Genomic DNA, 18,453 nt, shown 5'->3' with positions numbered 1-18,453 from the left:
CAAAATTATTATTCGATGGAATAAAAGTTTTTTGAATTCATTATCACTTCCCTTGTGAACAATTTTATTCCTTTCTTCTTAACGTATCTCTTCATTTATATTGTTATTTAACATATTAATGCATAGTAAAATAAAATTTGCATCTTTTATAAATTTTTAAGATTATAAAAATTTATAAATTTGCATAACTTTGTGTATCATTCAGATTTTATTCAAACAAACATAAAACTGCAAATTTTTTCAATTTTATACAATAATAATGACAGGATTATTAAAAATATTTATATATTGTATCAAATTCACAGAAATGTTTTCTTTCAATTTTTCTTTCTTTTGAAAACTCTACTTCTTCTCTAATGGCAGTTAAATATTGAACTTCATCATTTCAAGTATGATTCTCATCTTCAATATCTGAAGAAATATTTACACGTGCTTTTGTTTATTTTCACTCGCTATATATCTTTCTGCCACAATATAAGTTTTCACGTAAAATTTATTTTCTCTTTTTTGACAAGCTTCTCTTTATCTTCGATAGAAATATTTTCCTCGATGTAATTTTATTCAAATTTATGTAATTTATTATGACACGATATAACTTATCTTTCTTCCTCATTAAAAAATTATATCTCGATATTTTATTATTTTTTTCATCAGACAACTCCCCCAGTATAAATTCAAGTTGCCCAATGTCTCGAGTTTATTTAAAACACTTGTATACTTGTATTCTACTTAAAATTCTAAATACTTGACAAAATCACTGAAAAATAAAGAATATCAAAATACATACATTACCATAATCGAAACAATGAAAGCACAAGTAATCAACGTATGTTTAATAATTAATAAATAATTAATGAAAATTACTATTAAATCCCTTTCTTAAAACCAAGAACTGTCTTGCCACACCATTAATTATGCGTGTCATTAATTATATGAGTGAAATAAATACGATCTCGAGCAAGAACGGAAGTGGATGGCATATTACGGAATCGAAGAAACGTCTGAAACGAAGACAGATCGTGGTAGAAGGTGTTCTTCAGAGTTAGCTTCAGGGTGCTCGTTACGATCCTCAAAGGAGCATAATAAACTCGAACGATCCGCTCTAATTACGCCCGTTGGGCAGGGGCCGTTTATCGAGATCGAGTGGCTGGATTTTAAATAGCTGATCTGACGAAGCTCAAAGTGTTCCTGCAGACGAGGGAACGCGTGAATGACGATCGAGTGCCGTGGTAATGATGCCAATGAAAAGCTGCAATTAGTACTCGAGTTCTTGTTCCTCTACGAGTGGCTAGTTTGTTAGTTTCGGAAAATAATGTGTCCAAGTACGAATTATTTATATCTTCTATGATATAAATTTTTTGATATTTTTAAAAAAAGATTCTACGATCGTGAAAAACTAAATATATTTAAAAATTTTTCCTTCTCGTCCTTCTTTTTCTTTTTCTAAAATTATTTCAGGTTAATAGTGGAATATGAAGATGAAGTAAGATAGAACTTCTGTATCTGATAAGTATAAACTTGAGAGTTTACTGTGTTTCGTAAAATTTCTATCGAATCTTACATATTTCCTTTTAAAATTGAACCATATATCCTTTAGAATCTTACATATTTAAAAGTTCCAAAAATTTTATTAGAAATACATTTTATTAGAAATAAATTTTTCTCTCTATACTTGTCACCCAACGTAATTCTATTTTTTTTCACATTTTTCGAAAGATATATCAAACTATCGGATGGAAGAGGGAAACGAAATGTGAAAATCGCGAAAAGAGGAGGGAATCTCGTCGAATGTTAAAGAGGCCATAAATCGCGGTTGCGCGCCAGTCAGAGAAATACGACTCCGAAATCAGGGTGGAACGGAGCCCTTTATTTGGTAAAATAAACCGTCAATTTAACGGTTCGTAACCCCGGCATTGTGATTCCCTAATGCGGCCGACACCTGTTCGCGAAAATTACGGGGTTTGTAGGGGGTTGTTTCGAGGCGGTATAACCGAGTGCAAAGACTTCCAGGAAGGGGAGTAAGAAGCGAAGAAAGGAGGAGAAACTGCTGATGGGTGTATCAGGCTGCGAAGCTTCCTTAGGGATGATAAAGTAAAATTACCAGGGTGGAAACTTTGAATTCCATGACAGTTACCGGGCAAACCACCGTGAGAATTATATTATGGATGTTAAAGGTGTGAAATGATGAAAATGCGAGAAAAACGATACGAGATATCATCGAGAAGAATTCGAATTGTATTTTCATTTAAACTGATTTAATCAACTTTTTAGTTTATTATTTTTCTTGAAGTTTAAAATTAGGATTGGGGAAAAAATGAAAACATCATACATGCGTGGAAATTAAATTTATAGTTAATTATTAAAAACGGAGACAAGACGAGATCTTGTATCTACTTATTATATATACAGTTATATGTTAAGAAACTCTCGAATAAGATCGAATATTTGTGTAGCTACCAGAATCGCAAGATCAAAAAAATCCAAAAGTGATACATTTTAAGGAAAAGCCGCATAATTTCTCCCAAGTTTATCGAACGATTAACATCCTCGTGTTCCAAAGAGGAGTAAGCACTTACTCGTGGAACTTAGAAAGAAGCAATAAAGAGAAGTCGCGAGAAATAAAAAGAAGAAGAAGAAGAAGAAAGGTGAAACAACTTCGATAAAAGCGCGCAAAGTTCTGAAAAATCTTAAAATCTTTCGCGAAAAAGGGGGGAGTAGTTTGGAAGAAAAACATGCGGATCGTTTCGTCGAGTTTCGTCCTGGTTGTTACGACAAAGAGTTCTTCTTCGTTTCACGAAAGAAGGTAAGGATAATTAAAGAAATGCAACAAGGATCAAGGTAATTTAAAGAATCTTAAGAAAGGAACACCGGTTGGGTTGGGAACGGTAATTAAAAACCTAAGAGCACCTTTAACGTTTCCCTTTCATGGTCAATATACTTTGAAAAGGAGCATCGCGAAAATTTTATCTCGTTTGTTAGAATTAACCCTCGGCGATTTCTTAGAAAATTAAGCGCTCGTGGAGAAATTCCTATTCTACGAATACAATCTAGGTATAAAAATACGCGGCCTGGAAATCTTAAGGAGGTCGTCGTCCTTTATTTTTATCAATTCTGAATTTTACCTTTAATATCGATTAATCGTCATATCCTGGAAATTATCGAAGACAGTTATTGAACATATTTTTAGCACTCGTGGAACAACACCTGCTTATAATTAATTACCTTTATCTATTCCTAAAATTAAAACTTTTAGCTTTCGAGTATTTTAATCTGTAACGTATTACTGCTACATATTTTATTTTTTCACTGTCGAAAGGCAAAATTACATTGGACGAAGGAAGAAATTATTCTTAGAACATCTACTTAACGAGGCATTACTGTAATTGGAAAGAAGAAATCCACTGATTGAACCTATTCAACGAAAAAGTATAATTATTAGTGTCTATGTATAAAATGATGCAGGTCGTAAGTTTAAGCTCTGATATTTTTTTTATTCGTAATTAAACTTGTCGAATTAAAAGATCACGCTATTGAAAATTAGCCGTTAAAATTGGGATGCTTTCATGGGAGGGAAACAAAAGTACGAATATGCTTGAACAACGAAACAATAGAAACGATTATTTGTTAGTTCGGAAATTCTTGCATTACGCGCGTGCCAATGCCAAATTCGCTTGAATTGATTTGTTCCTCGCGCGATTCGTTTTGTCCGGAAATCGATTTCATTCGCGATAATATAAAACTGTTTCGCGCAACGTTTGCAGAAATTAATTGTTCCAAAAATAACGAGAAATGAAAAATCCGTCGCAAAATTTGGAAATTCGGAATTGCACGTGATTCGAATTTAAAAATGCTGATTAAACGCATTTTTAATTACAATTAAGTTTAATACTTTTGCCTCTTCAACGCTTGAACATAAATAATAATAATAATAATAATAATAATGAGAATACTTCGATGGAAGAATTATATTTGATCCTTTTGATAACTTTCTTCAACGCCGCTCCAATTAATCCAACTAACTTCGCTCCACTTTTTAACGCCTCGATAATCAATTTCTTTTCGTGAGAATCGCTCGATCAATAAAATCGTGTAAGTTTCGCAAAATGAAATTCGTCCCGAAGTTTTACACAACTCGGCGAGGCACGAAATTCTTCGATACAAAACTATTATATACACTCCCTCCATCCTCGGATATCCACCAATCTACCGGCAAATTCCAAGCTTAATCATTTGTAATGGACTATTCACCGGTTTCGCCGTTCAAACCCCCATAATCATAAAAGTAATCTCGAGCGACGAGGCTGCAATATTCGTGGATAGGTTCGTGGTCAATAGATCGCTAACCTATACTATAGCTGCGAGAAGCTTGATGAGCTCGAACGATAAGCCTTGGAAACTCATCTCCACCACACTCGTTCTCACGAAATTCGGAGAAAGACCGAAAAAATTTTCTCTTAACGGATCATTTACCGTTCAAAGAAGAGGGGGAGAGGAGTAAAGTGGAAAGCTTGGTCAAGAGTTTGGGTGGTTTTTTCTCTTTCTCTCTCTCACTCTTTTTTATATAAAAAAACAGAGATGATAAGGTTTGAAAGCGGACGTGACAGAGTATGGGAGAGTACTAGAGGAAGTGGAAACCACACGATCCCCGTTGGACACGTCGAGGGTGGAACTAGACACTTTCGCTGAGAAAGTACACTTGATCCGTCAGCTCATGAGAGATTCGTGAGGATGCTAATTAGCTCGACACCTTTTTCTTCCCTTACGCGTTCTTATGATGCCGCTCTGATTCTCTGGTTTTTCGATCCGTTTCACTTGTTTTCATCTATTTTCGGTACGCTTGGTTTGGCTCATTTTCATCTGGAATTGATCGAAATGATTAATAATAATAATTTTCTAGATAATTGATTTGGATACGTGAGATATTATTCTTTTTCAAATAAAATATCTTTTATGGGAGTTGTGACGATTATCTACATTATTACAAATTTCATAACTTTTCTTTTTCGTTGAAGTTTATTTGTTAATCATCGTTTCACTTGTTTCGTTGTTAGATGAATTTTTTTTAAATCTTTAGAATTTGTTGTTTTTTATTCACGATTCTATGGTTTGTGATTCTTTTTTCTTCCATTCTTATTCCGTACTCTTTTATTTCTATGAGCAAATTCGATTCTTTCTCAGTTAAAAGATACAGAATGGTGTTTTTATTTCGCGTTGTCTTTTCGTATTATTTGTCTTTCCTTTTTCCACGTTTCAACTATAACCGTGTGGTTTTTGTGTTTTCTGTATTCTGTATTTTATCTGCTATGGTATCTATACAATTCTATGGCTCTATTTTGTCCATCCCTTGTTTACGTTTCTCAGTTTGCCTTTTCTCCGTTCGAGTATATTTTTCGTATTTACGCGTTTATCCTATTTTCATCTTTTCTTTATTATTTAAATTCTTTTCATCCTCTAATAAATAAATAATATATATATAAAATTTCATTCCTTGGTTTTAGAATTACGATATATAGCTGTATTTTATTTTCTTTCAATAACTTTTAACATCTGAACGAAGAATTATAAAATTTCAACTTCTTTGAGAATAATTGTAAAAGTTTTTTTCCATTAATTCTGTACGATGATTCTATCTTTTCCACTCCCCTTCCCTTTCTCTCTATTTATTCAAAAGAGAGAAAGATATTGAAAACAATATCTCTCAAACAATAATATAACATTACTCAAATATTTAATAAAATCCTCAGTATAAGATATAATCATCTATAAGTTCTATCCTTTCGAATTTTACTTTTCCATAATACAAACAAAGCCAAAAATATATTTACATAGACCATAAATATTGCAAAAATATCGATGAATAATAAAAAAATATTCAGATTCGAATATATCAGTATATCTTTATCCGTTCCCATACTCTTAATGCAAAAAAAAAAAAAAAAGAAAGAGAAGAACCGTGCACAGAATAATACATCCACTGACACCCATAAATATTACATAACTAGCCCCTCGCGGACACTCTCGCGTAGTTACAAGTCAATACATCATTCTGTCTATATAAACCGCCCCTCTTCTTTCCTTTTCCACCCTTTCTAGTCTCTCGTGTAGCTATTTACCTCATTCCATACGCGCGACCCTTGCTCGCTTCAATCTTTTCCCTCTCCTTTTTATATCACTCATCGTGTCATTCTATACACTTCAACCCCGCCACCCTGTCCTTCTACCTTGGTTCGTGCTCTTTCATCCGTTTCTGTTAAGTTTCCGCCACGCTACAATCGCTCAGACGAGCCGTCTTTATGAAACGCGAAATCGATATCCCCGCGTTGTCATCGGTTAAAATACGGGTTACGATTTCCGTGCCACGATGGAAAATAAGAATTCGGAAACGAATTGATTCGTCGTGCGTGCAAACGAATTATAATAGTATTTCTGATTGATTTTTTGAAGATAATTAAGGGATGATGGTTCTAGTAATTCAGTAGTTTTATATCGGAGTGAAAAACTACTTAGAGAAATTCGAGATGAAATGATGATATTAATGAAAATTATTTATAATTGTCATTGAATTAACTATGTGTATAATTTGATAAAATATATGTGATAGATTCCTTATTTATTTTGTCTATTTAGATAATTAGTTCCGAATTTTGAAACGAATTTAAGAAATAAATAAATATTTTTCTTTTATACTTTGTATCTCATTAAACTATGAATTTTTTGCAAATGCAATTTTATATATCATATGTATTCTGTATATTTTAAGAGGCAAAAGGATATTCAATTACAAGTCTAATTTAACAGTAATAATACATGTTTATGTAGGAGGTTTGTGGTCTTGGATATTATAAAGACCTTACAATTTAATATTTCTTTTATAACTATGTTTTAATTAGTCATATATACTCATTATTCTAATGAGTTTATTTCACAATACATATGACATATATAAATTGAATATTTAAATATAAATGACATAAAAAATCATGGCCATTCAAAATAGACATGCAAGGATTTATAAAATAAAATGGCCAAAGAAATCAATATATATTCAAAAATTTCCATACCTTCATTCGAAGACCAAGTCCCGCAACACCACACTTAAATTTATTCTTCCACACACACACTCAACTATGGTTTCAGATTTCAGATCAAAAATATTAGGAAAAATAAAAATAGGATATAATGATAATTACTAATTGTTTAGTTCAGTTATTATACCCGCAAGTATTGTATCATATTTGTGAGAATTGCATAATACTCGTAGCCACCTAGCGGTATGATCGGTACTATGGTTAGGCATGTAAGCCGATCATGGTGGAGGGGATGATCTTCGATCAGATAATTTAGGATATATTTTAATCTTTTTCAAACTAAAATGAGGCAATTTGACGTTGTTTTTAAATGATTAATAATTAAAAATCGGCTAAAATATCTCTGAACTTAAGCAATTGGTAATTAATTTACTTCAAAACTCGATTAAAATCATATTAAAATTAATAACGACGTTTCTGGAATTATTTATAAATAAGAAATAAAAGGATTTGGAAAACAAAATAAAATAGTGGATACATTATAAATTATGATTCGTATATCTATAAAATTAGAGATCCCATAAATATGTGAAAATCATCTTGGATATAAGATGATTAACTATTACTGTATTTTTCTTTAGTTTTCAAAATATGTATGTATCTTTAGAAACTTGAAATATGCATTGTAAAAGTAAGAACAATAACATTTTTCTTTTCATTCATAAAAAATGTTTTTCTCCCTTTTGTACCAATCAACATTTGAAACTCTTGTATTTTTTAAATCTAAATTGTATCTATGAAATTAAAAAGAAACTAAATATTTTCTCATACGACATGTCTATATTTCTTTTAACAATTTTTTTTTGTAAGAGAAAAAAATAAAACTTTATTATGGAGCATTCAGATGACCAGTACAAATAATATGTTGTCAATATTTCAATATTTTACATCATATTTCATTTTGAACATTTTAGTAAATGTTCAATAATATTGACAATATATTGACAATATTACATTAACAATATATATTGTTTTAACGTACGATATTGTGTAAATTTTGAAATATTGATAGTATTAGTAATATATAATCTGAATGCTTTTTTATATTAATTTAAAATTATGCGATGCAAATCATATCATTGAAATTGCATTTTATTTACTTATTACTTATTACCTTATTATAAATACCCTATGTTTTAATTATTTTACATCGAGAAAACTGATTTTAAAAGCGACTAATCTTGCATCCTCCAAAAACTAGGATACAATGGCGATGTGAAATGAAATTATAATATATAGGGAGACACGATACAAGATAAATTTCATATTACGCTTTTCATTGGCTTGTTCGACCATTCAGTAAAATCAACTGTTATATAATGTGAATCGTGCATCCGTACAACAATTATTGTTCCCTCGAAAAATCGAGAGAATTAAGTTTATAATTGTACAATTGTTCCTCGAAATATACGATTTCACGATTTTTTTGCGATCTTTAAATCAATCCAATTATTTTAATCAATGGATAAATAACATAATTTCAAATGAAAAAAAATATTATTATTTCGACATATTTTTTAAAAAAATATCTAAACCGGTTCGTAACAGTACAAAATACAGAATATAATACGTAATACAGAAGAAAATGAAATTATCGCAGATTCCCAAGCGACTCTACATGCACGAGTGCTAGAAAGATAAAAAGCATTCGGTATAAAATTATTACTCGAAAATAAAGGCATAAAAAGCAAGGAATAAAAGGTAGAGCAAGAATTTTAGCTCGGATTTTTACAATCTAATTTACCCTCTTCTTTTTAGTCTCGGGGAAACGGATTTTTTGCGCATCTCGAAAATAAATTTTATTTTCTGTTCAGAAGATACGCGCGCGAATATTTGATTATCCCGAGCACGGGGCACCTTGAACATCATTATTTTCGTTTTTAACCGAAGTTAAAATTTTTGCAAGCTGATACAAAATTTTATATTCAGTTAAAACTATCCAAAGATCGTTTGCAAGGATAAAGAGAATCCATCCAATTTTACAGTTTTAGTCTCTATTTCACATTTTTAAAAAAAGAAAAAAAGAATTTTTTGTTCCTTTTACCTTAAGAAATTCTATTCTCCGAATATCTACATTGTAGAATTTTCGAGTTAGCTAAGGGAAAATATAGTTTTCCTTACTTTCTTGATTTAGTTAAACATTGATGACATAGTTACATGTTTTCATGCAATAACTTGGGACGATTATAACATCGTGAAGTTTGTTAATCAACTGAAAAGTTGAAATTAAAACTGGTAATTTACATGTTTTATACTTAACAAACAAGGTATATTATAATTTTGATAAATATATTACTTTCCTAGACATTATAATAATTTATAATGTCTATAATTAATATGTATTTTTTTAAAAATATTATATTCTATCCTCTGATAAATAATCTTTGTTTCATCGTTCTACTTTTACACATTGCAACTTCAAGCTAGAACCGAGATAAACAAGAAGATTAACAAAAATTCCATCACCGTTAAACGTGTGCTTACCGTACACGTCTACCACCCATGCTGTTCACAATCGATAAACACACGGTGCACCTGGTTGCAATTTTCACGACACGTTCATTCGAAGGGAATCGTTTGTAAAAGGTATCCCCGTAATCACCGCCGATGCAGAAGAATCGAACGTCTCCATTATCGGTGGCACAGTATAGGGCCTTCGTTCAGTTTAGTTTAGAGCTTCCATTGCAACACGCTTTGATTCGGCTTCATGACACGTGTGAACATCGAGGCTGTGTATAGCGCCAGTTGAACGAGCAACGGCCGTTATTGGAAGCAGAAACACGGGCAAATATTCCGGTCACGTGTCACCCAACCAACGTTCCTTAGCTCCAGTTTTTCGGAGCTTTTCCCTCTCGTACCATAGAACGTCATCTTTCTCTGCTACAGTAGCTTCATTTTCCTCTTGTTTCCCCGCTCCACCGGATATCTTCTTCAATTCCTTCCATCGGTTTCCGCTGAACTTTCTCTCCTTCCTTGATTTCCTTAGTTCCACTCGGTATGAATAAATTTTGTATGTACCTTCGCAGGCAATCTGGAACAACCGAGGACCGAGGGGAAATCCATCGTTAAAATTTCTCTGGAAATTTTTTTTCACTTCTCGAGTTTTTATTCTTATTGGAGAAAGTTTTGAACATTTCATTTTGTCCGCCATGTTGATGCGATGTTGCTTATTGCAACGAGAAGTTTAATTCTTATGTATTGTGCAGATGTAAAATTGTATATTGTTGAATAGTCGTGTGTCACATGTTAATATAATTAAAATTCTTTCGATATAATTAATATCATTGTATATTAAAAATTTCTTTTTGAAAGAAAATTTTTTTTTCTTTTTTTATTTTGGTTATGCTAATTACTATTATCGTGCTCCTTGATATTTTTAACTGACTCTTTTCCACAACAATTTTGTATTTTTCTTATGCTGCACGCAGCAGCACGTTACTAACTTTGGAACGTTTTTCGTTCGTTATTTTTCTCTCTGGACTTCTTTTCCGTTTTTTATTTAACTTCTCACGCTTTTATATCCTCTTTCCTGATAACGTCAATTTAATCTTGAAACATTTTTTACCGTGCTTTTATCCTCCCATATCTTTTACGTTTTAATCTTTTTTAATTCACTTTCCGTCTTACATACTCCTCCTTATTATCCTATTATAATACTATATTAACCTTTCACTGCGCTTCATACTTTTGTCTGCTCTTTTTTTGTCTACTTTTTCTCATCTTCCAAAACTTCCATTTCAATTTAACCATTTCTTTTTATTTTTATTCTATTCCTCGCCTCCCTTCTATTCAATGCGATCGAACTTCAATTTCTCTTTTTCAATCTTCTTTGAAGAAAAAAAAAGTACAACATAAGCACACACAATATCCTCTGTATCAATCGAAAAGACGTCAGAAGACGTCGAAACGTGTATAACTTCGAGGTTGTACATTTATCAGGAACAAAGTTGTGAAATCATTAGCATAATTGCCACAGATAGGAATTTCAAGGTCATGGAACACATAATCTACTGATAAAGAGTAGCGAGATATCTGCCCTATAGCCAGAAAGAGCCGTAGGGCACGTAACTCGAGATTCAGAACTCGAAATCTTGGAATATCTGAAACTTCACACGTAGCTTAGACACGTAGCATTATATCACATCATATACAGAGATAAAAAAACTTACGATTAGAAATAATAAAAACATCTTTACAACAATTCAATCGTTTTTCGATCATTTCTCTCTCGATTCGAATTTATCATCCCAATATTATTCCAATTTACTTTTCTCTTCTTAAATAATATCGATTTCCATAACTCGCAACTCGGAGATTCACGAAATTCGGCCATTCTCGATCTTAATTACCAGTCATTGTCCCGAAAATGCTCGCCCTCCCATCCACAGTTTCACGAAACTTAGTCGATCGTCTTGCAACTAGCGGCACGTGCACGCGCCTCGTCTTAGGGTTAACCGAGTGAACTGCGAAGGCCGTGCATCTCCACGAGCTTAATGGAACTTGGACGAGGCTTTCCAACCCCCTTTTCCAACCCTTCAATTGATTCCACTCACGCGCCGCCCTGGAATAGCTACACAGATAGTTTTCGAGGGAAAACGATCTCTGCTTATCGCGTGTCGTTGCTCCGGGGGTGGTTTCGTCTGAATCCGCGATTGGGGGAGGAACGAGTGCAACTTATTTTTTTTTGGGAGGGCCAGGGGGAGGGAATTCGAGCTCGACGAGGAACGAAATCGTTTTCCTCCAAGGTGGAAATTTATAGAAGTAAATTTGCGGATTGAAGGATGAAGAGATTGGATATTGCTTGGGGTGAGATGGAAAAGGGTAATTCTTCTGTAAAAGAAAAAAAGGAGGAACAGGTAAAGGAGGTTGAAATATTTTCTGTCTATGTGATTTTATGTTGGCTTCGAGGGATTTTAATCGGATTGAGAATGACTTTAATTTTGGTATTGTATGCGTCAGAGGGTCGCGCAAGGTATTGTGAATTTTAAATATTTCATTCGGTCGGATTGAGTGACGACGATGTAAATTGGTGAAAAATAAATGCATTTAAAATGGAAAGACTTTTTGGATTTTAATACGCTTTATTTCGACGAACGGTTGAAAAAAATTTAAAAATAGAACGATTAAAGTTTAAAATAATATTCCATTCAAATTCGTTAAATAATTTAATGTTGAAAAGAAAATTGATAGTTATTTTATTATATTACTTACACGATTAAATAATTATTGACGTCTTTTATTATTTTATAGTTCACTTGCCCCATCATGCTTATTTATCTATGCTTCTTTTTTTATCTGTGGGATTTTTTCGTATGGATTATATACATAAAATAATTAATTTTATCAGTGAAATATCATTTCGAGGGGGTTAAAAATTAACCTTCGAGGTTTTTATTCGATTATTCAATTAATAATTCAATAAAATTTTATATCCATTGCTCGTACAATATTCTTTGTATCGTATCTAAAAATCCAAAGATCGTGGCTTCGTAATATTATAAATGAAGTGTAACAGTTCATCAGGACTTCATGAGACGTTATCTCCGACAAAAGTTGCCATCCTGAGATTAAGAGTCGACTTTATTTACGGCAACAGAATTTAAGTTGTTCGGATGGTTGAACTTTCAAGAAGCGAGGGAACTCGTTACATTTGTACCGAATTGCCAACGCGACGTTTTACTTATTAAATTACTCCGTTAGGCTGTGTACTTTCCTGCTGAGTTTGTCCCGGGACATTTAAATTTACTCTTTGAAACTTGCTCGGGCGAAATGTGCAAAATAATTGTAATATAGTTGTCACACAGATATGAAACGAGCGGTGAAATATTTTATACAATTTACCTTATACCTATCACAAAATTATAACTAAATTATACCTAAATTAGATGATGATAAAAATGAGAATGATAAAAATTTACTTACACGACGATCATGATTCAACCATCAATTGTGATTCAATTTTAATCGTAGACAATTTTTGAACAACGTTGAAACGTTCTATTAATTGAAAATTTTATTATTTTATTATTCGATGTCCTTGCAAAATAAAACTTAATTTGAAATTAACGTTAGATACATCGAAATGTAAATGCACTGAAAAATATGTAAGAAATTAGAGAGCACTGAGTGTGCTATAGAATTGCAAAAGGATATAATATTAGACACAATAGTCATTAATATTAAGAAAAAAAAGAATGAAACTAAAAGTTATTTGCAAGGGATACATCTTTTTATCTATCAATAGAAATTTCAAGATTTTGAAGAATTTTACGTACCAAGAGTTTGTACAAACTGAAGATATCCTAATTTTGTTATAAATAAACCTGTTTTATTTTTATGTTTAAGAAAGATCTGCGCTCCATTATCTTGTCTTTTTATTGGACAATGAAGATTCTATATATAATAAAATAGATTTTGTAATTGTTGCCACATTTAGTGTATAAATACAAAAAACAAAATAATTTCAATTTCACAATTCAACAACATATTATCAATAATGCAATTTTGTTAACATACGTTAAACGAGTTGGTTTTAGGGAGATTTAAATTTCACGCATTCAAATGTAATATCGCGAGCAATAAAAGAAAACAAGGAGCAGCATATGCTCATAAGAAATACAATCGTGATGCTACGGAATTTGCCAATTCTATTCACGTGCTGCACTAGTACTGGAAATGTGTTCTTAGTGAATGAAACTCATATGCATATTTTGGTAATTATACGATATTACATTTTTATCAATGTATTTTCTTTCCTAAAAAAAAGAAATTAATTATGTAAAAGTTAGTTTAAGTAAAAAATTTGAAATTATCGATTTTAGAATATACCACTATAAATATTAATAGATCACTACAAATAATATTCTTTCAAGAGTAAACATAATTTATCTTAAAACTCGATTAAACCCTCTATTAAAATTAAGAAAACTTTAAATCGTTATAACTTCAAGATAATGATTTCCAGTTAATACGCGGAAAATTATTAGAAGCGTGAAACCTTACCCTTTGAAACTCTTTTTTATTTATTTCGATACGATTTCTAGTTCATGAAATATCGTCGTGTAAAGAAAAAGTAATTTTTGATTGTCCTTATTTGTTCTCGCTTGTACTTTGCCTCACTTCAGACTTCAGACAAGTGACAAATGTGATTCTAGGAAAAAATATAAGTCACTAGGCCATGACCTCCATTTCCTAATCTTTGAAATCTTAAATGCGGATACTTTTAGTCTCCCTTTCTCGATAACTCGATCGAGGTATCGAAATAAAACAAAAAAGTGACTCAAACGACTGATGATTTGACTGATGATCTTTCTTTCTCGATAAATTTTTAATTTCTTCATTCTCGCATAGAGATATACTTTGCATAATATAAATTTCCTTGTAAACGCTTATAATATTTGAACGCGTTTCATTTACTAATCAAGTCGAAATAATTATATATTAACGATCACACGTTCAAATACTTCGTTTATTATCAAATTCCGCAAATTCCACGAGCTCGAAATCAAGTTTCGTGACCAAACCGCAGGCGAGAGCGCATAAACTCAAACCAGTCTCCCGATCGAAGTTCGCCTCTGATCGAGTCTCGCCATTACGTTCCTACGCGTGTTTTCGAGCATTCAACCAGTCTATCCGGTTACCTTTAATGGATCTCGTAGATTTCGACCACCAAAGTCGAGGATAAGTCCCTATCCATACCTCGCCGTTCACCACGCGACCCGAAATAACTTAATCCACCTCGAAAGTTCAAATTCTGCGGTACGAAACGATCTTTGTTCAAGATCCTCGAAGGAACTGTCGCAAGAATGGTTATAAGAAACGACGAGGAACGTTCGATCGTTTTGCCGGGAGAAATTGAGCACGAAGTCGAATACAGGGCGGTTGATAAATCGCGTGAACGGATCCCGATTAATCTTGCTTTTTGCTCCGTGGAGCTGCCGCTTTTATCCGCGATGCAATTAAACGTTTGCATCCGGAGGGGGACAATTGATTGAAATCTGGTCGGCTAGTTTCCGGGTTTTTCTTTTTTTTCTCGCTGGGTGAAAGTTGCGTGAACGGTCTTCAACCCTTCGAGTTGCTTTGAGATAAAAAACAAGTTCTGCGGCGGGTTTAAATTAATTTTAAAGTTGATCGTGGGAGAAAAGTGGGAGAGTTTATGCTTCTTTGATCGTGGAATTATATGATATCGATTATATGACGATGTGGATAGTTTAACGGATGAAAGATTAACATTGAGATTTTATGGAACGTGTAATTATTAGACGTAAGGAGTTAAATTGAATTGAAGAGAGAAACTCGTTTACTCCTCTCGTAGATACTTTTCGATTAATGAGAACTTTAGTAAAGTGCATTGCATTGATAATTCAGTAGTGATTAGTTCGGTAGCCATTGTCTCGAGTACTTCGTTGGGAATGCCTTTCGGAAGAGAGATGAGATTTGAGTGACAATAGCAGGGACGAAACATTTAAATTAATCGACTCTATCGAATTCTTATACTGAACCAAATCTTTCGTAACTTTTCCCTTTTCCCAAAATTTATCAAATTTTAATTTTATTTATTTAGTATTGTTAAAATTATCTTCAATTATTGTTAACTTTATCGATCCTGGATAATAATATATTTTCGAAAGAGAACTGAAAAATACAAAATGGAAAATTAGTAGCAGTAACAACAAAGTCTATCATGCTCTCTGGAATTGTTTAAGTAATTTAAGTTTATCCGGGATCATCTTCAAGAAACTTTCAACCGACAATTTCGTTGTGTCGCCACAATTTTCAATGTTTCTCAAACTTACCTCCCGCCTCTCTAAGTCACTTCCAGCCTAAGGTTCCAACGCAAAACCGTATCGATTAAGTTGCACGACTGTAAATAACACTGTTTCCATCCAGAAGTGTGTTGTTTAAAAAAAAATGACTATCGAGTTTATATATTTCGCAACAACTTCCTTCGTATACAACATCAAAACGTTCGTTCGATTTTTCTTCAACCTGTAAAAATATATCTTATTACTTCTTGATTGAAAAATGGCAAGACTTATTACCAACGATTCGAAAAAAATTATTTTTTAATCATCGAATTCGATTGTTCCAACGAATTCTTGAGTTGAAAAATAATTATTATTATACAAATTATTCTAATTAATCCAAATAACGAATAACTATATATTTATATTATATAATAACGATCCTTCTTACTCACATGTTTCTCCAAATTCTAAACCAAGGATACACAAATCATCCTCACAAAATTTTCCACTCAGGAGAAATTTAACTAGATTCAAACTAGGCGGCACCGCGTTTTTCAGTAGCAAGAATTTTTCAAAAACCTTTCTTTATTTATTTTTCTCCTTTCCTTCCGCCCTCGTCGTTCCACTATTCTTCCCCCCTCCCTCTTTTCCATTCCATGCCACAAGGATAATAACTTTACCCACGAGCCGAGTCCGAATTTCTCTTCGTCACGGTCGCGGTTCGAGCAGAAATGAGACGCGGGTGCGGAGAGCAATTGCTTTCGCTCGACCTCCCAAGGGAGCTGCCAGTTGGTCCCCTCTTCGTCGAGCAACTTTCCACGGGAATGGTGGAATCGGCCAATAATCCTGTTACGCATGTAAGGAGGATAGGAGAAGCGACGAGACGTTTCCTGCGGATTACTTCATTTCTTCGGTTCAATTGGTTTCATCTGGTTTTTGTTTGGAAATACGTGGGGTAAAAGGAGAAAATAGTTCGGATAGTTATCCTGTAACAACGATAAGATAGACGTTTTTTTCTTATTACGGTAGAGGGAAGGAAAATTTGAAATTGAGATGACACACGTGATATTAAATATATAATGAAATTGTTAGTTCACTGAAAAAGTGTAGAATTATTCTCAATTTCTATTATGATGTACATGTTTTATATATATATATATAAATACGTACAAATTATTGGTAGAATTTTGGATTTAAAAAAAGCAAATATAATTGAATTAAACATTGAATAGTATTGAATTTGGCTTCATTTGCATCAATATTATAAATAGAAATGATACGACGAACAATTTTTTTATCATTTAAATTTAACCTGGGATTTATAATATATACGAAACGAGTATCTAACTCGCGAAATTCTTTCAAGATTCCAATGTTCTTCTCTATCTCCAGATCTCATTACCGTTTTAAATTCCGTTCCACATTTACATTTTACATTTCACCTAAATTCCAGCAAATTTCTCTCATTCATTTTTTCCCATCCTCTTTATCTCGTTATCAATGAAACTTTTCACCACGATGAATCTCCGCTTCTTTCTCCAAACATAATTTAATCCCCTTAACTCAGTCACGCCATCTATCCAATCAAACTCCATCGTATATATATATATATTATATGCACAGTTCACGAAAATCAATCGACAATCTTCAATCAGATTCGCTTCATTCCAATCAGGATTTGTAGTTAACTTATCCTCGATTAATCAGCCTGATATCCAAGAATTTTCAATCCGGAAATTAATTGATCCCTCCATCTTTATGAACGATCGTTGATTTCAACAATTGTATAAACCGTCTCGAAGTAAGACGAAAGAATCATCTTCTTTGTCGTTAAAGGAAAAATGGAACGATTTCTTTCGTATTCAGTCACGTAGACATCGATTTCGTGTGAACAATGCCGACTCGATTTGAGTCTCGTCGATATTCTTTTGCATTGAAAGGAAGAGACAGCCCAAGGGAAAGCAGCAGATCTTCCAGAGACATCGTTGCGATTATAATTCGCCACGTTCACTTCGCTGCACTTCACTTCTTATTCCCTCCAAGGGAAGGAACTCCAATTATGATCATTGGTCGAGGAGTCATAGTTTTGAGAATTGCGTTGTTAAAGGATAATTAACTGAGATGCTGGTATCGTGGCCACGATCTTGAGGGAACGCTCGAGGAATCAGTTATAATTGGACCCATTCGCTTGTCGTTTACCTCGTATCTATTTTAAAACTAATTTATTTCCAAAAAAATATGATTTTTGTGGAAGTATGTTATACGAAATTGATTGGAAACGAATAATTTTCGAATAAATTTTCTTCAGCAATTTGAGATATTCAACGTTGATTAGGCTAGTTTACATAGTTGGAAACTTCAACTAGTATGTAAATTCAACCGACGTAGGAGAATAAACTTAATAACAAAATTTGAAGATCACATCCTTTAGATCGTGTTCATGATTTTACGAGGGTTGGAATAATTTTGACTAACATCCCGGTTGGATGCGAGGATTTAATAAATTTGCATGTATTAAACGAATCGTTTTACCTCCTTTTCTCTATCAATTTATATTTTCTCTTTCTTATCCCTCCTTCTCTCTCGCTTTCTCAATAACATTCGTTAATTGACGAAGT

At 32.8% G+C, this 18,453-nt stretch overlaps 1 protein-coding gene across 16 annotated transcripts in view; it reads right to left on the bottom strand.

Moving 5' to 3' along the window:
- Nucleotides 1-18,453, bottom strand: part of LOC108002966 (zwei Ig domain protein zig-8-like) — a 257,216-nt gene that overhangs the window by 60,852 nt on the left and 177,911 nt on the right. For 7 of the 16 annotated variants that reach the window (XR_009831837.1, XM_062081316.1, XM_062081278.1 and 4 more), the window contains 2 exons: nt 16,288-16,821; nt 15,884-16,076 (listed from right to left, as the gene is read on the bottom strand). The exons of 7 other annotated variants lie outside the window; for them this stretch is intronic. The gene's annotated coding sequence lies outside the window, so the exon portion shown is untranslated. Of the gene's footprint in view, nt 1-7,061; nt 7,381-15,883; nt 16,077-16,283; nt 16,822-18,453 lie in introns of those variants that run through there. 2 more of the 16 variants (XM_062081112.1, XM_028669262.2) reach the window with 2 other exon arrangements.

The sequence above is a fragment of the Apis cerana genome, linkage group LG1 (genome assembly GCF_029169275.1).
Source record: "Apis cerana isolate GH-2021 linkage group LG1, AcerK_1.0, whole genome shotgun sequence".
NCBI classification, from domain to species: Eukaryota; Metazoa; Arthropoda; class Insecta; order Hymenoptera; family Apidae; genus Apis; species Apis cerana.
This window is presented reverse-complemented; position numbering and strand designations above follow the sequence as displayed.